Source organism: Brachycentrus maculatus, unplaced genomic scaffold (genome assembly GCF_059751285.1).
Source record: "Brachycentrus maculatus isolate JH-2025_06_01 unplaced genomic scaffold, ASM5975128v1 h1tg000242l, whole genome shotgun sequence".
Classification (NCBI taxonomy): domain Eukaryota; kingdom Metazoa; phylum Arthropoda; class Insecta; order Trichoptera; family Brachycentridae; genus Brachycentrus; species Brachycentrus maculatus.
The window spans coordinates 1,447,591-1,471,901 of NW_028280993.1; the positions used below are offsets into that span (position 1 = coordinate 1,447,591).

The following is a 24,311-nucleotide window of genomic DNA, read 5'->3' on the forward strand; positions in this document are numbered from 1 at the left end:
ACGGGGCTGACGACCGTCAAAGAAGACCGTCCTATGACGGTTGTCAGCCCCGTAAATGCCCAGACTTCCATATTCTTCTTCATCTTTGATGAGATGTCAAAAAAATATTATGAAAATAACTCCTGTAACTGGAGATAATCCAGATTTTAAGAACAAGTATTTGGACACTCTCAAAATGTTGTAGTAAAAATTCATTATATTTTCCTTATATTCCTTTCCTACGTAAAATTTCTTTATATTGTATTTCTTTGTTACAGGTAAGTCGAATATAATTGCAAGCGCTTTTTCCTTTCAATTCTACGATGGTGAACATCAGCGCGGATGCATTTTTATGGGTACGATTCTCTATTGACTCCAGAAAGCGCCGCATAAAGGTAAGCCAGCTTATTCCTACATCAGAAGCCCATTGAATTCTGAATGTTGAATAGAGTCGAGGAGGTATTGACAGCATAGAAAACGCAATCGTTATTCTAGAAACGTATGCAGAATCCCCATAACATAATTTATTCTTTCTTAGCTCGCATTCGCTGTGATTTTACGTATGGGGTTTTTAAGAAAATAAGTAAAAGAACATATTTTACTTCATTTTATTACACTTTTTTGTTATTTATACTAAAAAATAAGCTTTTGAGTGGCATATAATAAATAAATATTGTACAACACTGTCTTAAGGAATAAAAAAAAAACGCGAAATAATAAGAATGATCATAGTACAGTAGAACCTCTCATAACGAGTATAATTAGTTCCAGAATCTTACTCGTTAAGCGAAATATTTTTTGTTTTGACTAGCGTGGAAGTCACAGGTTACAAGTAAATATCGTGAAAAAGGGACCAACTCTTTCTCTGTAACTCGTTATGCGGAATTTTGGTCGTTAAGGGAGCAACTTTCTCACATTATTTGCTCGTTACACGAATTACTCGTTATTAGAGATTCCACTGCGATAGCCGAGCATGCTGACTATCACACAACGGAAAAATCAAATTCCAAAATAGATTTATTTTTAATTGTGCGCACCGATACGTCTGGCTTCTCGCGCAGACGAGCGCTTACTTAATTCCTTCCTAAGAAATAATTTAATTTTTGTTTTAAGTTTTACTATGTTAATACCACTATTTCTAAAAATCTACTGTAACACGTGTTTCGATGCATTCCGCATCATTTTCAAACATCAATTTTCGATGCGGAATTCACCAAAACACGTGTCACAGTAGATTTTAAGAAAATGTGATATTTACTAAGTAAAAATTAAATTAAAAATGAATAAATTTTACCACAAAGTGATTGCCGAATCAAATAATGAAAATATAATATAACATTCACGTCCCGATAGTCGAATTCCTAGTAAAATAAGTTCCGACTTCTCACCCTTTGGGGTTATTCCAATAGTATGGCGCCCTGTGGGGAAATGTCGCGTCAGCATTTTTGACGACATCTCCGCCAATTTTTCATCTAAATGTTCCCTTTAACAATTCAATAAAGGCGCAGAATGAGATTGCGCGGACTAGATATGTCAAAGCTATCCTAATATTTCTATATCCGTTTCAAAATACAGTGAAACCTCGATAAAACGGACCTCTATTCAAAGGACTTTGGATTTAACAGACAAAAATCCGGTCATATGTAAAAAAAGTCCTGTTAATATTATACACTAACCTCTCCCTCCTGTTGATATGTATTTACCACAACTCGACTTTTCAAGAATCAGTTTATCAATATAAAATATAATAGATACGGGCCCCAAATTTTTGTTTTCCTCCGTAATATAATTATGTATCACACGAAAGTATTATAATATAAAGTTTATTCATTTTCAGCGACGAAAATAAATAATTTGTGAATAAAATCGGGAATAAAATTACCACTACACAAACGTTTCTGTATGTGCGCGTGTGACGTGCTTTGAAAGTATACACGCATGTCGTAACGTGTTTACCACGCCAATAGCACGCAGATCGTCGTGCGCGACGGTCGTATCGCTACGCCAACGGTTGCGGTTATTTGTGATGTATTTTTTTCTCGTTTTCAGATAATAACAGAGCTAACATTACAAAATTTTACATTTCAACTTCAATTATGGTCTATAAAAGCAACATTTAGGAATATTCACATTTTTCCCGTTTTTAAACCACATTTTCATATGGTGTCCAAAATACACATCACCAGAACACGAGGGAGTTTTTAGCATCATAAGGGAATGGTTAAATTCAAGTGTCGCCGCATGTAAATACGTCATACATCAAGCAATAGATTTTGAGACTTGATGCCATCCTGCACTAAGACTGCACCTAGCCGAAGTAAAAACAACACTGCCAAAATTTATCTAATCTAACAGTGTCCGCCTCTGTAGTGTAATAGTCAGCACGCTTGGTTATCGTTCTGGAGGTCCTGGGTTCGATTCCCAGGGGGGGGGTCAAATAAATATATGTGATATTTATTCAATATTACGCTGGACTGGTACCTGAAGCGGAGAGTTGATTCCTTTCCTTCATGTGTTAACGATCAAGATAACATTGCGTTTATATGATGCAGTGCCCTATGCACCATTGGAGTGCGGATAAGAGTTTGAAGAGAACAGTGCTCATATTTCAAAACAAAAAGTTTTTGTATTTGCTTTAAACCTTATTTTTTTATAACGGACTTTCAGCATTAGCGGACAGACCCTCCTCCAAATTAGTCCGTTATATCGAGGTTTTACTGTATTTCTGTATCCGTTTCAAAATATTGGTCACGAAGGACTGGATTATTATTCCCTGGGAGACTGAGATTGGTAAAGAAATGCGAACAGACTGAAATAAAAATGAGTAACATATCGTAGAATATCTTTATAAGAGTGTACACACATGTACTTGTGCTACCAAATTGTGGAGGTCCTCACCAAAACGTTACATTTCGATTATAAATGATTTTAAGTAATCAGGAATTCTAACTTGTGAAATTGTTACGTTTTGGTGCGATTTAATGATTTCATATTGGTTCAACACAGGATTGGTCACGTTTTTTTCGCAACTTTAATTAAGATTTCGATAAAATACAGTAAACAGAACAGATTTACTTATTTTTTTTTTTTACAAAAATGTTAATAAAATTAGTATATAACCACTCACCGAGATTTTTACGTCTACCGGTTTCGAGACGTACCCGTCTCTTCGTCAGGACAATCACTAACACAGCATGCAAACAATACTACCCTTCACCACCATAGCACCATTTACACACTCAAAACTACACAAAATGTCTAACACATGCGATTTTTGGTCGACCCGAAGACCAACATGCACTATAGTTTTCAATACAGACATGCGTTACGAGCCGAGGTTAAACGTACATTAAAATTAGACTATGAATCGAATCTACTTATATACTTGTAGGATGAAAGGAGTGGGGGGGGGGTTCGAATTGGATATTGACGAATCGTGTTTAACCGATGTCGAATCAAACAATGGACTATATGTAAAATTTATTTGGTTGTTAGAACAGATTTGCATTTAAAGGATTGTGCTATATTGGAAATGTTACTTTCTGGTGAAGACCTCCACAAATGTGACAAATTCGACATTATATAAGAATAAACCTCTATATAGTGTAGTGTTTGGCGTGCTAAGCTGCCGTGCTGGAGGTCCCAGGCTCGATTTGCAACCGAACCTGGGACTGCAAAGTAGGTCAAAATATATATTAGTGATTTTTCAGCCTAATTTTTATTTAAAATCACACTGGATTGGTATCTGAACCTTTCATTCGTGTATTTAACAATCAAGATGACACTTCTTCTATATGATGCAGTGCCCTATGCACCATAGGGTGCGGATAAGGTATACAATATCCTAGCCGGATTATTTTACATACTGGGAGATGCCTGAAAAATTATTTAAATTTTTTATGCGTCTTAGAATTTGACCAGATTCACAATATTTTTGTGAATCTTTAATGTGTAGTCTACAATTATTAATAAGTAGTAGGGTTGTCAATCATGTGCATAATGGTGAATGTTACACGTGTGTAAAGTGATCACTTGACCAGCCTATGATAAAGTCATAATCTCTATACATATTCTGACTTTTACATTCTTTTTTATCTATGTTAAGATGTCTAAATGTAAAATGTTTTATATTATTTATTGATTCGGCATTAACTCTGTGGAATGACATGATTATTTTATTAAAATTAAACACTTGAATAATCCACTTTATCGAGTTTTATTTTTATTTATGACTAGTTTCGAAAACGACAATTGTTTTCATCTTCTGGTACAAATTAAAACATTATTAGTTTTAATTTTTACCAGAAGATGAAAACAATTGTCGTTTTCGTAACTAGTCGTAAATAAAAATAAAACTCGATAAAGTGGATTATTCAAGTGTTTAATTTTAATAAAAAAATGTTTTAATTACTTTGTAGTATATTTATTGTAACTGCAGGTTCGTAGAATTCTATATTGAATTGTTGGGCAATACGAGTATATCCAAAATTAAACAAGGTTTATTGGGTTGAATTCTACATTTATTTATGTATATGTTAATACGTGACGCGTTTCGTCTTGTTAAGACATTATCAAACACTGACCTAAGGTCAGTGTTTGATAATGTCTTAATAAGCGAAACGCGTCACGTATTAACAAAATACATAAATAAATGTAGAATTCAACCCAATAATCCTTGTTTAATTTTGGATGTATTACCCAACAATACATTGTATAGGGTCCGCCATCTAAAGTTTTTTTTTTCAACTAGTGCTTATTTCGTGAATGGTAACACTTAGCTCATGTCTGATTTGACAGATAATTAGTTTTATCCTTCCGCTGAGCGAATATGGTTGTGTATACGCTTGAACAACGCTGGGAAATATTGCGACATTACTTTGAAAATCATGGTAATGTTGCAGAATGTGTGCAAAAATTGCGTACGGTTTTTGGAAGAAGAGAAGCACCGTCAGCTCCGTATGTTCGTTATCTTGTGAAAAAAGTGAAAGAAACTGGCATCCTCATCGATAAACCAAAGCGTGAAAAGCCAAAAACAGTGCGTACACCCGAGAATATCGATGTTGTGGCAGAAAGTGTGCGTGAAGCGCCATCAACATCAATTCACCGTCGTTCTCAACAATTGAACATTTCGGAGACATCATTGAGACGAATTTTGCATAAAGACCTTGGTATGACGCCATACAAAGTCCAATTGGTTCAGGAGTTGAAGCCAACTGACCATCCAATGCGTTTTCGCTTCGCTGAGTGGGCCTGCGATCGACTTACAGAAGATGCCGATTTTGCCAAAAAAATCATCTTTTCGGATGAAGCTCATTTTGATCTTGGCGGGTATGTAAACAAGCAAAATTGTCGTATTTGGGGCACAGAAAACCCGCACGCATACATTGAAAAGCCGGTACACCCAAAACGAGTCACTGTTTGGTGCGGATTTTGGTCCAGAGGCATAATTGGGCCATTTTTCTTTGAAAATGAGCAAGGAGTGGCCGTTACAGTCAATGGCGATCGTTATCGGGCCATGTTGAACGGATTTTTGTTCACAAAAATTGAAGAGGAGGATATTGGCAACATTTGGTTTCAACAGGACGGCGCTACGTGCCACACAGCCGTAGTTCAGTAGTTTTTTTTTTATAGCATTTTCAAAAAAAAAAAGTTATTTGGCGGACCCTTTAGTAGACACACCTCGCTCGTAAAGACATACATTTTACATTCCAGAAACCGCTTCAAGCGTCCACTGATTTGTGCTTTAGATGGTCTGATTTGTCAAGGTCTGGTTATACGGGAATTCCGGGAACGGATCACAAAAAAAAACGATTTCTGCTCTCCTAAATTGGTTCGGGTTCGATTTAAAATTAAAATTTCATCAAGCGAGGTCCCAAACGCGTCGGTTTGGCAAATCTCCCGTGACATTTCGGACAATTCTTTTCTCGAAAGGGAATCAACTAACTGACTTACTAACCATCACGCCTTTTCACTGCAGGGGTTCTTCTTCTCCGTCTTATTCCTCATTGCTGAGGGTTGTGACCCTTACAGAATCAATGACTCTTCTCCAGTTATCCCTTGACTGCGCTGCACGTAGCGCTCCAACCTCTGAGGTGCCTGCTGCTGCCTTAATTTGATCGGTCCATTGCGTGGGGGATCTTCCTATCCCTCTCTTTCCCTTCAGGCTACTACCGATCACAACTAGTCGTTCCAGGCTATCCTCGTTGCCACGCGCAACGTGTCCAAAGAACTGGAGAATACGTCGGGTACAGATATTGGATAGGTAGAATAATATACTGCAGGGGTAGGGATAGGATTTTTCGCCTCTTCCACGTTCGTGCGCCTCCTCATACATACTTGCCGATTATTTCGACTCCTGACCCGACCGCTTTCGAGTACTTGACTCATCTGAGTCAAGTTTGTAATCTCCAGAGCTGGATACTGTATATACATATGTATATATCTATCCCTGAAGATTACACGGTGCTTGTCAAAATATTGGAGAAAAATACCGAAAGTGGTTGAACAAAAAGATATTATTTTATATGTACATACGCATATCTGAAGACGACAAGGTGCTTGTCGAAACCGTTTGGAGAAGAGTATCAAAAATAAAAGTTATTAAAAACAGTGTTTCAGTTTTATATTATAAATAATTACAATTATGTTTCGGTAAGGGTTTTAAATAGGATTTAATATAATTATATTATTAGAAAGAATTTTTGTATGTAAATTTGAATAATATATGGTTGTATCTGAAACCGTTGGTTGACAACACCTTCTACGGAACAGTTGTATTGAATTTGATATTGCTATCAATAACGTGTGAAATATTGACATGCCGATTTTTCGGTGCCGTGGGCGGTTAAATATTGCCGACCCATGGTGGATTACTTTGTATATAGTAAGTATATTTTAAGGTTTAAAAATAAACCTACAAAGCGATGAGTGTTTGCATTTTTAACATGTCAACGTAGATGAAGAAGAATATGGATTTTTTTGTATTTACAGGGCTCGTGACCTGTCGTAGGCTGCTTAAGTGATCATTTCACCATTTTCTACCCATGGTTGTCAATCATGGGTAGAATGGTGAATGTTACATTTGATCACTCAAACCTGCGTATGACAGGTCGTTAGTCCTGTAAATACCCAGACTTCCCTATTCTTCTTCAAAAATATAATATGTACATCACAGCCTGTGGTATTAGGGTGTCCTTTTAGTGATAACAATTTTTTTTTCGGTCTGTATGTTCCCGATAGTTACCCAAGACAGCGTCAGCATAGATTATTTCCTATTCCTATATACAAGACCAACCTTCCGATGGTTATGCCTGTAAGAAGACCTGCCACTATGTTGAACAATATCACGCTGGATATTGATCTGTTCCATGTGTCTGAAGGGGTGTTCCGAAGCGGGATTCTTTTACTTTATCTCTTATTATTTTTTAGATTTTTTAGATTTTTTATATCTATAGAATTCCAAACATTTCAGTAGTGTGGTTGTCAATCATGGGTAGAATTGGTAAATGTTACACATGTGTAAAGTGATCACTCAAACCAGCCTATTACGGTCGCAAGCTCCGTAAATGCCCAGAATTCCATATTCTTCTTCATCTGTGTCGGGTTGTGGTCCCGTGGTTAGTGTCGCGGACTCTTGAGTCAGAGTTTCTCGGTTTGAACCCACTCTTCCACATTTTGATACCTATTTCTAATAATGAGCCGCTAAGGCTCACAGGAATAGTACGAAATTGAAAAAATTGTGTAAATATTAAAATAAAATAAAAGAAATCCATGTGGAGATTTAAAAAAATAACTGAAATTTGCTGTACAAGTGTTTTACAGCAATACGAAAAAATTGCACTATGCATTCATTGTTTTAATTATGATGTAATGCTTTGAATAATTTAATTCAATTACAAGAATTAGACACGTTTGTGGGTGGTAAATGAAAACAAAATCATTCTCAGAAATTCGTCATTCATTGTTACTTACGGAAATTATCACCTACGCTTATAACTTAATAGATACAACACGTTGAGTGTAATTATACAAACATCACCATACACCATATTCATATGAATACCTTTGTTTATTTAATATTGCGTGTATGCACCTGACAAGACAAATAATGTAACTAGTATTTTTTTGAATTACCTAACGTCCAAGTGACTCTGAAATCCAGCTACGGCTTATGCACCACCGTTTATCATGTTGCTACTCAGGCTTCAACTTTATAAGTTTCATAGCCTATGCCTACTTGTGAGTGGATTTACTCTTTATGTTTAAAGTTACTATAATTTCATGTAATTCATGAGTGAATGTTCTAGGCAAAAACATTCGCCATATAACTAGTAAGGGTTCCATAATCTATTTACCATAAATACAAACGTTAATGATCGTTTGTTCAAAATCTTATTCTGCTAAGTGATTCATTGATTACTTTTGCATTCGTATAAGAGTTTATTTTTATCTGTCTTTATAATCAAAAATTTAAATGTTTGTTTGTTCAATATCTCAAATCTCCTTAACTTTTTCGTCATTTGATTTTATCTATCTATATAAGTTAAGGTTTTAAAGTCTGTTGTTCAACACTTCAAATCTGCTAAAGTTATTCGGCATTTACTTTTTTGACATAATGTTTCAATAGAATACGTACGAGTGTTTTTTTAAAGTTACTTAAAAGTATAATAATTTTTTAGCTTAATGGCAGCGCCATCTGTTAACAGCAAAACTAAAAATTGCTCGTGGCGAACAGGGTCCTTTTTGACACCTGCTCTCGCTTAACATTTTCATTTTTTTCGGATTGCATTACTGTTTTATAGATTTTTAATAGTTTTACCTGCAAAGTACCACTTTTCTTAAAATCTATCGTGACGCGTGATTCGATGCATTCCACATAATGAAAATTATGCGTTATACATCGAAACACATGTCACAATAGATTTTAAGAAATACTGGTATTTTTTACCAAGTAAAATATAAATAATAAAATAAAAAAAACTAACATCACGCCGCTTTTCCGCAGGGGTAGGCAGAGAGAATGGCACGCCAAACCACCCTGTCTTTGCAAACATTCTTCGCCTCTTCCACGTTCATGCGTTTCCTCATACATACCCACCGATAAATAAATGAAAAATGGTTAGGTATTACTAAAAAGTGACTGCTGCATCAACTAACGAAATCCTACAATTTAGATTAAAGCTAGGTACATAAGGTATTTGATAATGGTGCTGAATACATCGAAATTCAAATACATAATCAAGCTCACATAAGCTAGTATTTACATGTTATACATTTTCTTCAGTGTTCTTGGCAATTTTAATTTATTGATCGTTTTAGTATACCAACTGACAGTGTTGAGCGTTGTGAAGTTTCAAAGAAAAGAAATCCGTTGTCAGAACAATGGAGAGATATGAATAAAAAATTCGATAACAACATTCCTCAGAACTCGTAACACGGTTGATGTTTAACAATTCTAAAAAAATCTGATGTGCATTTTAAATTGTTTAGTGGTCATATTAATTAAAATTAAAATGTAACTTTGTTTTAATTTAAAATCACTATAAATATTTTATTATAACTTAATTATAATATGATTAAGTTCTAGTGATTCAAGAACAAGGTTTCTAAATTGGTTCATATATCGCTCACTCCTTTCAAGAACGTCATAAATCAAAAATCGCCAATTTTCAGTTGTGCATGTTTTCGGAATGCCCAGAAAATGTACTATATCCCAGCAAAAGAGGCATATTTTTAACATAATATTTACCCGCTACAGGGCACAAAATGTTGTTTTTGCATTTTGAAGAAAATGTATTGTTTAATTATTTTTATAAATAAATTAAATATTTTTCAAATGTAGAAAAAACCTTCAGTTTTTACCTAAAACGATCTGTTGCACGGTAAAAAGTTCAATAAGTGGCTTGATATTTATTTTTAATACATTGTGTTTTATTTTTAAACTTTAAAATCGTTCTCCTGAAAAATCAAGTATTTTTATTTATGACGTTCTTGAAAGGAGTGAGCGATATATAGAGCTTCCAAGAATTTAAGTAGTGTGGTTGTCAATAACCGGTAGAATTGGTGAATGTTACACGTGCGTAAAGTGATCACTTAAACCATCCTATGACGGTCGTCATAGGCTGGTTTAAGTGATCACTTTACACAGCCCGTAAATGCCCAGACTTCCATATTCTTCTTCATCTTTGATGAGATGTCAAAAAATAATATGAAAATAACTCTTGTAATTGGAGATCCAGATTTTGTGAACAAGTATTCGGACACACTCTGTTGTACTTATTTATAACGTCTACCTAACCTAACCGCTTCTTTTAATCAGTCTTGATAAAGAAGCGGATAGCTTCTAAACCGGTAGACATTATAATTAAGTTATGATAAAATATTTATAGTGATTTTAAAACTAAGTTACATTTCAATTATAAAATGGATAATCACCAAGTTATTGCTTCAAATATAAATAATATAGTCTAATAGTTTAGTTTAATAGTTTAATAGTTTAATAGTCACTCATATTGTTATGAAAGTACGTGGAATATTGTCAATGGACATAGTAAATAAGCAACTAACAAATGAAAATTGATATCTTAACAAAAATAAAGAAGATTGAGAATTTCCGAGTATTTACAGACCTTACGACCTGCCGTAAGCTAGTTTAAGTTATCACTTTACAGACGTGTACAGTGATACATGAATGTGGAAGAGGCGAAGATTGTTTGCAAAGACGGACTGACGTTGCGTTCTATCTCTCTTCCTACCCCTGCGGGGAGCGGCCTGATGATTAATAAGTTTTTTTTAAATTTGATGACATTTATTTTTTATTGTTTTAATCGTTTTAGTAAATTTTTACTTAACGTAAAATTACTATTGTACATAAATTTTATTACAAAAATCGTCTTCTTTTTAAGTTTAGTGGACATAATTTTTTATCAGCAAATTTTTGAGTATCCAAATATTTTTTCTGAATTATCTCCAATTATAAGAGTTTTTTTTTGTCATATCAACATAGATGAAGAGGAATAGACCTATGACGGTCGTAGGCCCTGTAAATGCCCATACTTCCATATTCTTCATCATCTTTGTTGAGATGTGAAAGATATTATTTTAAAATTAATATCCCTTAACCTTTTCCGGTCCCCCAAAATTAAAAAAAATAAATCTAGGTGGACAGTGACATTCCAATTGGAAAAAAATGTCCTCTGCTCCACATACTGTTATAATAGATATGAGTGACAAAAATGTGAACTTGGAATTTAAATGTTATAAATTTTAAAAAATGTCTAATAATATCCGACATGGGACCTAAGAGGAAAAAATCGATATCAAATGAGATTCGACATTGGACCATCAAGGGTTAAATTATAGTTTTAGCTATTCAAATAAAGTTATTTATTACATTTTCCTTCTACTGCGAGGTTCTTGCATATGTTGCACTTGAAAGTGAATTAACTGGAATACCTGCGGTACATGTGAATTGGAGAAAAATGCGATCCAAACCGGGTTTCGCTGTTCGCGCCATATTTGTATTCCGCCATTCCGGTCATGCGCCGCCCGCGCAGGATCGCAAGGAGAAACGAGAATCTTCTGCGCAAGATCTATTTCTGAAATGCAGCCTTACATAATGTGTAATGATACATCAGAAACGGAACTTATGTCAAGTATACCGAAAGATCATTTTAGAATACAGCGGAATTTAAATATTACTACAAGCTTCTTTATTTGAACAATAGGGTATTTTTTAAAATGGAATGGTTTTGAAATTTGTAATGAAAAATCACGCGTTTTGCCTTTATCAGAAACGGAACTTATGTCAAGTATACCGAAAGGTCATTTTGGAATACAGCTGAATGGAAACATTTACTAACCAGCTTCTTAATTTGAACAAATGAGTATTTTTAAAAATGGAATATATTTTTTTAAATGTATGTATTGCCTTATAATAATTTGTAATTACATATCACGCGTTTTCCCTTTTATTAGAAACGGCACTTATGTCAATTATACCGAAAGGTCATTTTAGAATACAGCTAAATTAAAATGTTTACTAACCAGCTTCTTAATTTGAAAAATAGGGTCTTTTGGAAAATCGATGAAAGCGTTTAAACCAACTAAAACTAACTAAAGTCTGATGATGTCGGTAACAACGAAACCCGGTCACATGTCAAATAAAATAAACGAGGAAAAAACTAAACAGTTGTTATTTTATAATATAACTAACACTAACTAACCATCACGCCGTTTTACCTCAGGGGTAGGCAAATATAATAGAACGCGTTTTTGCAAATAATCATCACCTGTTCCATATACATGCATCTCCTCACAAACACAAACGATCATTCCGAGTCCTGACCTCGTCACTTTCAAGTACTTGATTATACCAAGTTTTCCTCCTCGGTCTTTCTCTGCACCAATTTCTTAAAATTTGTTTAAACTCTTTTTTCTTCACTCATTCGTTCCACGTGTCCAATCCATCTCAACATTCGCACACAATGGGTGAAAGGACAATGCACTGGAGCAGTGTCTAATTTATAAATATGTTTTAAGTATATAATGTAAAGGACAAATTCTGATGCAAAAAGTATAAGGTATGAGTAAAGTTTATGTTGGGTGAGACCAACTGCATAAATATTTGCATCCATTTAAAAGGTGTGTTTATTTTGATTTGAAAAATTTGCATGATAAACAAATTCTGTCGACATTTCCATCTGTACGTAGTTAGTCATGATTTATATATATATAATATCTGGATCTAAATATCTGTCTGAAAATTTTATATTCCTCTCAGATCATGGACTATCACTTCGTTCTTCCCAAGAAAGAACACTTTCCATTCCTCGCCATAACACATCATTCTTCAGTAATTCCTTCTCTGTCCAAGAGGCCAGACTATAGAATTCATTATCTCTCATTGTAAAAAATGCACCTTCTCTAATTACTTTTAAGAAACGTCTGAGACATTACTATTTATCATTAGAATCCTAACTGTCCATCAAACCTCCTCCCTTAGTTTTTCCCTCTGCATCCTTCCTGAAACTCCCTTTTTCCTTTGCCCTCCTTATTATCATCTTTTGTAATTTATGTTTTTTTATATGTTAATTTGTAATTAACGTTTTTTTTAATGTTCAACTACTACCTACCTACCCTCTGATTGCAAACAGCTATAAGTATATGGTATCAAACGTTTTGTACAATATAACTAGTCTATTTTTGGTTGGTTGAAAGATATTGCCTTTTAGCAATAAGCCAGCCAATGTACTTATTTATTTTCTGAACATGAAATTTAAATAAAAAAATATAAATATTAAAAAAAGAATCTATACTACTTAAAAATAGGATTAAGTTTTTTATTGTTACATTGTTTGATACCTCAACATAGATGAAGAAGAATATAGGAGTCAGGGTATTTACATTAATATATTAAGTGCAACATTCACCATTCTACAAATGATTAACAACCACACGACTAAAATTTTTGGAATTCCTACATCCTACATATATCATTAATCTCATGACACTGTACATATGAGTTCACTAGAGCCATCTATTTTGGATTGAGAAAGCTTTTATAGAGTAGATTCCGTTTTATTTGGATGTATGCAAGATCCGAACACCAGATCATTTTTGCATGCTGAAAAACGCCTAAAAACATTATTTTCAATTTTTATGCAACTTATAATTTGACCAGATATTTTTATTCACGACATTTTGAATGTGTCCAAATACTAAAACAAAATGTAAAAATAACTCCTAAACGGAAAAAGCCCAGATTTGTGATTAAGTTTCTGGACACTTTCAAATTGTTGTTTTTAATTATTATTTGTTTTTTAAATGCCTTGTACTTTTAAGTATTTCATACTGTAAATCGATTGAACTTATTAACAAAACTTAAGTACTTTTTAATGCAGATGATGCTATAAATTTCACAATTTAATACTCCTCTTGAAAAGGTTAGTTGGTTCATTAATGCATATTTTTTTCTTTTTATTAGATGATCATAACCTTCCAAGCTCACTTTTGCATCATTCACACAACATACACACACAAACACACACACATTTGACTTCAATACATGTTTATTTTAAATATATATTTTTTTACTTTTCTTAACCAACTAACTAACCATCGCGTCGCTTCCTCGTAGGGGCAGGCAGAGAGAAAATAGAACGCTACACCATTCTGTCTTTGCAATATTTCTACGCCTCTTCCACATTTATGCTTCTCCTCATACGAACATGCCGATTATTTCGACAACTGACCCGACTACTTTCAAGTATTTGACATACTTGATGATGCCGAGTTTTTCTCGGTCTTCCTCTGCACCTTTTTTCCAACTAAATTCGCTTCTGTAATTTGTTTTACCGTTCTTTCCTCATTAATTCTTTTCACATGTCATAACCATCTCAACACTCCTTTCTTAATTTTATCGGTAATGCTTATCTCAGCCTTGCATTATTTTACATATCTTTCATTATTCAAACCTACATAACGTATCTCTCTCCATAAATATGGCTTGCAATGCATCCAGCTGATATCAACAGCATTCGATAATATAATATTTATTAATTTAACTGCATTGGAGATCTTATGGCGTGTAGTACATATATATTTTATATGCGAGTCCTTAGCCCCTCTCCTCCGCGCGGTAATTTTGCAAACAAACCGCGAGCGATCAGTCCCCAACGACCTGTTGCCCGGCGCGACTGCCAGGCGGTACTAAGCGAAATCGCGCAGAAAAGTATTTTTGAAGAATTTCAAAAATGGAATCAGTGATTGTGGAGTGCGTTCTGTTTCGAAAAATGTTTGAATTTTGATCGAAGTGATTTGAAAGTGCTTGAATTTCAGTGTGATGTTTTGAAATAAAAATATAAAATAAACAAATAGAAATTAAATTTAAATACGTGTCGGTTGCATTTTTGTTTTTGGTTTTATAATTTAGTCAACATTAGTGCAGGTTAGTCAATAAAAAAAGTGTTTAGTTTATTGAAAAAATTTAAGTTTAGTGTTTAAGTACCATAAAGTATTTTGCTTATTCAAAGGACAATTTGAACAATTTAAGTAGGTTTATTTTTAAACAACGTTAACAAAATAAATTACTTTGTATACATATCGCTCACTTCTTAACAACGTCATAAAAAAAACTTGATATTTCAGGAGATCATTTTGAAAGTTTAAAAATATAATAAAATGTATTGAAAATCAATATTAAGCCACTTATTGAACTTTTTACTGTGCAACAGGTCTTTTTAGGTAAAACCTGAATGTTTTTTCTCCATTTGAAAATATTTAGTATATTTAAAAAAATAATTAAACAATACCTTTTCTTCAAAATGCGAAAACAACAGTTTCTGCCCTATAGCAAGTAAATGTTATGTTAAAAATAAGCCGCTTTTGCTGGGATATAGTTTTCTTCTTCTTTCTCTTTCGCTTCTCTGGGCATTCCGAAAAAATGCACAACTGAAAAATGACGATTTTTGATATATGAAAGGAGTGAGCGATATTTATATAGGTAGTATTTTATCTGTTTTACTCACTCAACCGTGTATGGTGATCACAATAGCATAATAGATATCTATTTTTATAATACAAACATCGAACGATGAACAATGCTACATGCGTAATTATGTCTAAGCGTACGTCACACATACGTTAAAATTGCCTAACTAAAAAAATATTACGAATAAGCGAATGTCCGATGTTATTTATAAGATGTTGATAGCCTTTCCTAAGTAATTTTGAGGCGTGTGAAGAGGTCGCCCTTGAGGTAATAATTCACAAAAATGGCGCTAAACTAATCATCAGAATATTTTATTTAAAATATATTTTAGGTGGCTCGCCTTAGCACGAAGCATCTGTCGTTTTCATACGAAAGAAGATGGAAGTCTGAGCATTCCAGGGCTAACGACCTGGCATTAGTTATTAACTTGTGTAACGTTCAGCATTCTGCCCATTATTGAACATGAACATCCATATTGCATCGATTTTTTAATGCTGTTTATAAATTTTTTAATTTTGATTGATATTATTTTTTTGATTTCATTAATTGATTCGGCAGTCATTTTGTGGTAAAACCTATCATTTTACTTAAAAAATTTACTTATAAGTAAATACCACTATTTCTTAAAATCTACTTTGACAAGTTTTCGATGCATTCCGCATCATTTTAATTGTATAGCTATATACATGTGGAATGCATCGAAACACGTGTCATAGTAGATTTGAAAAATAGTGGTATTTACTAAGTAAAATATTTGATTAAAATAGATAATTTTTTTAGCTGATGGTAGTGCCTAAGTTGAGAATTAGTATAAGTATAAGTTTACAATAAATTAGTTTTTATTAATTTTCCCCAACTTTGAGGACCACTGATTTAAGCTCATTGAGAGTTGACATCTCAACAAAGATGAAAAAATATATAGAAGTACGATTATTTACAGGGCTTATGACCTGTCGTAGATTGGTAATATGATCACTTTATACACGTGTAACATTTTCCATTCTATCCATGGTTGACAACCACACTACTCTATTTTACTTCAATATATTTTGGAACTAATACATTTGTCATAAGTCTCACATTACGCTTAATGTGTGAGTTTACTGGAGCCATCTATGGTTGATTTGGTAAAATAGTGAATATTTGACGTGTGTTAAGTAATCACTTAACCAGAATATAACAGGTCATAAGCCCTGTAAAAACCCAGACTTCCGTATTTTTCTTCATCAATATTGAGATTTTAACATACCTATTTGAAATAAATCCTAACTTGAAAAACCCAGATTCAAGAACAAGTATTTGGACGCACTTAAAATGTTGCATATAAAGATATTATCCCACGCGTGATATTTTACAGATTTTGTTTCAAAATTAGCCTTATTAAAATACGTAATAAATTAAAACACTTGTGTGTTTTCGTCTACATTTGTGTATAAAGAAACACCCACTGAATCTGCGAATACAGTTACTAAAGCTACCTTACCTCGAAGTATTTAGTCCACTTGGCCAAACCACGTTTTTATTCTTCACCCCCGCATCTTATATTACATCCATTCACATTTCTCATTCACAATCTCTTATTTATTCCAATCCGTTATACAAATACAGTCACGAATAACGAACGTTACTTATTTCTGCCTACTTTATGAAATATTTATCTTAACTTACGATAAAATCCAACCATGAATTTCAAACTATCACTTTTTCCATCTTACAAATAAAAATAACTTGTTTTTCGTTTACATCTGCCATTTTAGAAATACCCTTTTAACATCTCTATTAGATTTTTTAATTTTTTTTTTTACGTACATTGTATTTATTTATTTAAAAGAACAATTATAGGCATATGTATTTAGTTTTTTTTGCAGAGACCCATCAAGCCACCTTGTGTGTCTTGTCGGTGGAGTTCTTTTTACATATATTTTTTTGTTTTTATCCTTTTTAACCTAATATACACATATTAGGTTAAAATGAAAAAAAAACAATAAAAAAAGATGAAGAAGAATATGGAAGTCTGGCTATAAACAGGGCTTATGACCTGTTATAGACTGGTTTAGACGTTTATTTTCTTCTTCGACTATGTTGATATGTCAAAAAATGTGTAAAAAATGGAGAAACTCGTAAATTAAAGTATTTTTTTTTAAATTCGATGATAATGTCGAGTCAACATTTTTGTAAAAGCAGTTTTTATTTAAAAAAAAGATGAATATTTGTGTTTTTATTATTTACACAAATATTTAAATTTTATACTATTTCTGTGAGCCTAAGCGACTCATTATTAGAAATAAGTATCAAATTGTGGTAGAGTGGGTTTGAATCGAGATACTCTGACTCAAGAGTCCGCGACACTAATCACGGTACCACAACCCGACCCGACACAAAGTGATTTTTACTTTTTCACTTTAAATATTGATATTACACAAAGTGAACTATGAATGATAAGGAGAGTGTTTAACTATTAGTATATTGAAGGTACGTAAAGCTGGTCGCGTTTTATGCTTTTCTAAGAAACTATTGAATGAGAAAGCAGTCAATGATAATTACCTGTTGCACCGACTCTCCAGGCAGTCTTAATGTGGATAAGTTTATGATTAATGAGATATTGACTTTACTGAGACTAGTGTAATTAAAGCCATGTGAAACCAAACGTGATTCGAAATTCCACGCGATCGATCATACTAGCATGTCCATAAATATTGGTTTAACGTTATATTTTATTAACTAACTAACTAACCATCACGCCGCATCCCCGCAGGGGTAGGCAGAGAGAATAGAGCGCCACACCACTCTGTCCTTGCAAACGTTCTTCGCCTCTTCCACGTTCATGCATCTCCTCATACATACCCGCCGATTGTTACGACTACCAACCTGACCACTTTCAAGTATTTGGCATACCTGATCGTGCCATGTTTTTCTCGGTCTTCCTCTGCTTCTTTTACCAATCACATTCGCTTCATAAATTTGTTTTACCGTTCTCTCCTCACTCATTCGTTGTACATGTCCAAACCATCTCAACACACCTTTCTTAATTTTATCGATAATGCTTATCTCAGCTTTGCATTCCTTCCTTATTTCACTATCCGCGCATATCGCGCACTCCTTTCAAGAACGTCATAAATCGAAAATCGTTAATATTCAGTTGTGCATGTTTTCGAAATGTCCAAAAAATGTACTATATACCAGCAAAAGAGGCATATTTTAAACTTAATATTTACTCGCTACAGGGCACAAAGTGTTGTTTTTGCATTTTGAAGAAAAGGTATTGTTTAATTATTTTTTTTAATTTACTGAATATTTTTCAAATGGAGAAAAAATCTTTTTTTCAATTTTAAAAGAGGTTTTACCTAAAAAGATTTGTTGCACAGTAAAAAGTTAAATAAGTGGCTTGATATTTATTTTTAATACATTGTATTATATTTTTAAACTTTAAAAACGTTCTCATGAAAAACCAAGTTTTTTGATTTATGACGTTCTTGAAAGGAGTGAGCGATATATCATACATCGTTTAGTCGCACATTCTTCTGAGAGATCGCATTTCGACTGCATTCAGTCTGCTTTCATCCTTCTTTTGCCAACTCCATGTTTCACTTCCATACATTAGAGTTGAAACCAGGACTGCGTTGTATTTATATATTTATTAAATAAAATTAATATATTTTATTTTATTAAATAAAGTAATTTATTTAATAAAATTATATTTTATTACATAGAATTAATTTAAGATTTACTATTGTGGCACGAGTTTCGATGCATTCCGCATCATTTTCTCTCCGGAAAACTATTTTTTTTTATTAAAGCGACTACGACAGTTTAGCGTGATAGAATTTCAACAAGCCAATCATCCGGTTTATTAGACTGCCGGACGGTAAAATTCCGTGTAGTGCACAAATGCCCATACGGTGTTTAAAAATGATGTGGAATGCAAGGAAACGTGTCACAATAGATTTTAAAAAATACTGGTATTTAAAATATTATTTATTTTTGTCCGCCTCCGTAGTGTAATGGTCAGCACGCTCGGCTACCGTTCCGGAGGTCCCGGGTTCGATTCCCAAGGAGGGTAAAATAAATATATGTGATTTTTTCACTGTGATATTTATTCAATATTACCATGGACTGGTACCTGAAGCGGAGGGCAGATCACCTTTCCTTCATGTGTAAAACGATCAAGATAACACTGCGTTTATATTACATAGTGCCCTATGCATCATTTGGGTGCATCAAAAGGGTTTAAAAAAGGTATTTACTGAATAAAACTCAATTTAAAGATGGAGAGATTTTACTACAATGTGACTTCCGAACCAATTTATGTAATTAAAGATAAGGTATTTGGATATTCTTCTTCATCTATGTTGAGATGTCGAAATGTTCATGTTATCTGACACTGCGTAGTTAGCGCGTAAGCTTTTCAGTGTGATTCAGGTCGCGATGGATTGCCAAGAGTAATGTCCTTAACGCTTCCGTGAGTTAGCGTGATGTATGGCTGATTGTTTTTGATGTTTATGGAAGAAACGTTACGCTCATTGTGGTGTCATAGGCGCTGCGGAGGCGGCGCGTGGGAAGTCGTTCGCACGCAACTTCTCCGTTTTCGGAATTCGCGGACCCTGCATGGTGAACGTCCACACGCGGCCAGAATGTTCAAATATTGCATACCGTACCGTAATCTCTAATTATTTTTGACATCTCATCAAAGATGAAAAAGGGTATGGAAGTCTGGGCATTTACGGGGCTGACGACCGTCATAGGCTGGTTTAAGTGATCACTTTACACACGTATAACATTCACCAATTCTACCCATTATTGACAGCCACACTACTCAAATTCTTGGAAGCTCTATATATATGAACCAATATAGAAACCTTGTACCTGAATTACTAGAACTTCACTAGAGACATCTATTGGTGAGATTTAAAGAAGCTTTTTATTGAGCAGAAACTGTTTTTATAATATGAAAAATAACTCCTTTAATTGGAGATAATCCAGATTGTGAACAAGTATTTAGACACACTCAAAATGTTGTAATCTCCAATGTTCAGAATGTCACAATATTATTTTGGTGTACTTTTAAAAAAAATATATTAAATCGTTTAAATCATTTTGAGTGTGTTCAAATACTTGTTCACAAATCTAAATTATCTCTAATTATAGAAAAAAAGCTTATTTCATCTCACAATAGATGTCTCTAGTGAAGTTCTAGTGATTGAAGCACAATATTTCGAAATTGTATCATATATACCTTTAGAACTTTAAAAAAATTGAGTAGTGTGGTTGTCAATCCTGGGTAAAATTGGTGAATGTTACTCGTATGTAAAAGTGACGTATGTAAAAATTCTTCAACCTTCAACGTTCCAAGGACCCAACTCTAAAATTTAGAATAAGCTTCACATACGCTGTTTAAAAATGACGCGGAATGCATCGAAACACGTGTCACAATATGTAGATTTTAAGAAAAAGTGGAATTTACTCAGTAAAACTTCAATCAAATTAAAAATATAAAGTTATCACTTAAACCAACCAAAGTCAGGCGACATTAACGGGTTTGTTGTTAAGAAACTATATTGTTATATTAAAATAACATAAACGTCAACTGCATTTCAACATATTATTCAACAATGCAAATTTATGTTACAACGCAATCAGTAGCAAACGCGAATTTATCAGTATTTATCGCAATGCAAGGTGAGATACATAAATGTCAACAAGAAAACAATTACTTATACTTTTTAAATAAAAATAAATAAAAACTTGGCGTAAAAAACTGCTCACCGGTGACTTATGGATGACTTGACGCCAAAGTTCGCGTGAATGATATCACACAGTGCGCCCGGAATGGTAAACACGGGCAAAACTACGAATAATATCTTCCTACGTCTCTTAAGGCTTAATACAGCTCGACCCATATTTGCTGAAAACAATCTGTTCAGTTTTATGTTTTCCTGGTAGCTGCGTGACCTAGAGATCATATTTAAAAAAATATATATTGTTAACCTTCATTATTTTTTCTTCTTCTACATAAAATATGGTGCATAGGGTACTTACTGATCACACAGTGTGCCCGGAACGGTAAACACGAGCAAAACTACGAATAATATCTTCCTACATTTCTTGAGGCTTAATACTGCTAGATTTGATAAAAACAGTTTATGCGGGAACATAATTTGGAAGTCTGAGTATTTTAGGGCTTGCGTCCTGTCATTAGCTGGTTGAAGTAATCATGAAACCTGCATGAAATATTCTTGTTTCAGTTTCTTTATCAAACTATTTAATATTTTCTCAAAATTTCCAGAAAATACAAAAAAAACGAAATCAAAATAGATTTTTTTTTATATTTTCTTTTTTCTGTAATTTTAGTAATTATTTTTGTCAGTAACATTTGAAAAAATATTTAATTTTTATTAAAAGCATTCACAAAAAAAACTCCTTCAAATGATAAATAACTAATTTTTATATAAAATTGTTACAAAATAGTTATTTTAAATGAAGTTTAATTGCGCCACATGTTTTTGAAAAATTGATTTTCATCGATGTATGATAAATGTGCGAATAGTGAAATAAGGAAGGAATGCAAAGCTGAGATAAGCATTATCGATAAAATTAAGAAAGGTGTGTTGAGATGGTTTGGACATGTACAACGAATGAGTGAGGAAAGAACGGTAAAACAAATTTATGAGGCGAATGTTATTGGGAAAAGAAGCAGAGGAAGACCAAAAAAAAACATGGCACGATCAGGTATGCCAAATACTTGAAAGTGGTCAGGTTAGGAGTCGTAACAATCGGCGGTTATGTATGAGGAGATGCATGAACGTGGAAGAGGCGAAGAATGTTTGCAAGGACAGAGTGGTGTGGCGCTCTATTCTCATTGCCTACCCCTGCGGGGAAGCGGCGTGATGTTTAGTTAGTTAGTTAGTTAGATTTTCATCGTTACAATCACGGAAATGCTAAACGCTTAGTTAATTTTTATCTTCTTGTGATGGTTTACGATTTAATTTAAACTGTCTAAAATATTTATAAAACTGTAAAACATAGTTTATTTTTATTTTTGATAGTATCAACATAGTACCGGTTTCACCTTCTACGGGCATTGCCAAATGTTGTCGGAATATTATGCCTGAGTCATGTCGGATTTCACTATTAATTTATGAATGCATAATTTAGAAAAATAACCCACCATTTGATGGTGACATTGAGTCAACATGGTCACACTATTAGGAGTAGTGTATAAACGATATGCGGTGTCACAAAAGTCATACGTAAAAAATATAAATATCATATTAGAATATTGCGTTTTTATTAATGTTTTTTATACATTTATTTATTAAATTATTCTTCTCTTCTTCTTCTTTTTGTAGATCCTAAGGATCTGTTTGTGCCTCCGCCTGTCGCTCTTGGGATGTTGACTCTTTGCTATCTTTCCATCTTTTTGGAGGTCTGCCTGGGGGTCTGCGTCCTTCAGGGTTTCCTTGAAGGCCGATACGCGGAAGTCTGTCTTCTGACATTCTGTTTATATGCTAATTTCAGTATCGCCTTCGTTGTCGTCCCCACCTCACGACATCTTCCGTGTTACACATGCTTGTCAGTGTTTCAAGTTGAATTAAACAAACATTTTGAAAACAATATAAATTAACAGACTTATCATCACGTCGCTTCTCTGCAGGGGTAGGCAGAGAGAATAGAATGCCACACCAATCTGTTTTTGCAAACAATCTTTGCCTCTTCCATATTCATGCATTTCTTCATACAAACACGCCGATTATTACCATTCATCTCCTGATCTGACCATCATTTCTAGTATTTGAATAACTTTCTCATGCTAAGTTTTCCTTGGTCTGCCTCTGCTTCTATTACTAATTACATTCACCTATCTGTTTATATTTAAAAAAAAAAAAACTATACAGAACGTACGCCACTGAGTATACCAACAATTTATATGAATTTAAGTGAGATCAACATTTGAAAATAAATATTCTATACTATGACAGTAGTTTGAAAATGCCAATCCAAGGCGAAAAAATTGTCACAGATTTTATTTTATTATAATAAAATGCAATTAAGAATTTGTGTTTTATTTAATATTTAATATAATATAAAATAAATATAATTTAACTAAAAAATATATATGCTACCACGATTAGGGCAGCAAGTATTATCTGTGGATGTAAATATGTACATAATTTTAAAAAACTTTTAGTTGTTATTTATTATTTTGTTAATTTAGTAAAAAAAACATCTTTGCTACTATGAGTTTCGACACACCGTCCATGTTGTAGCCTTGAAACTAAAATGATCACAAATAAATTTATGGAAATGTATTGAATATTATGTTTTTTTATTTATAAAAATTAAGCAATTTATTTTAATATATATCTATACAAGGAGGTGGAGCTGTTTATTTCATTTGCAGAAATATTGCGTAGCTATCGAAGTTTGTATGTTAGTTACATTCATTTATAAATATTTATAGACGCAGGTGTAAATTACACAAAATTAATTTGCATTTTAAGACTTTTAAAGATAAACAACCCGTTTCCACGTGTTTTGTAAAAAAAATCATTAAAAATCCCAAACGATTATCCTGAAAATGACTCTTCCAGGAAGTTATGCATAAGTACATTACGCAATTACTTTTGTTTAATATATTTTAATATTATAATTTCTTTTTACAAAACATGTTTAATTTTTTATTCACTTGTCACCAAGCCGAACCCGTGACGAGACGTTCATTTAAATTATAAAGAAAATAAATTTTAAAATTTTAAATAAAATATTGAAACGTAAAATAAAAATGAAGTTATGTTAAAAATACTAAGAAAAGTTAGTACGGTGAGATTATTTAAAAACTCTTATC

The 24,311-nt window shown here is 33.2% G+C and overlaps 1 protein-coding gene across 14 annotated transcripts in view; it reads left to right on the forward strand.

Annotated features, from left to right (window-relative positions):
• Positions 1-14,646: 14,646 nt before the first annotated feature.
• Positions 14,647-24,311, forward strand: part of spri (Src homology 2 domain-containing protein sprint) — a 279,029-nt gene continuing 269,364 nt past the window's right edge. For 10 of the 14 annotated variants that reach the window (XM_088265144.1, XM_088265142.1, XM_088265155.1 and 7 more), the window contains exon 1: positions 14,647-14,926. The gene's annotated coding sequence lies outside the window, so the exon portion shown is untranslated. Of the gene's footprint in view, positions 15,031-24,311 lie in introns of all 14 variants that reach the window. The other 4 variants (XM_088265143.1, XM_088265157.1, XM_088265150.1 and 1 more) reach the window with 1 other exon arrangement.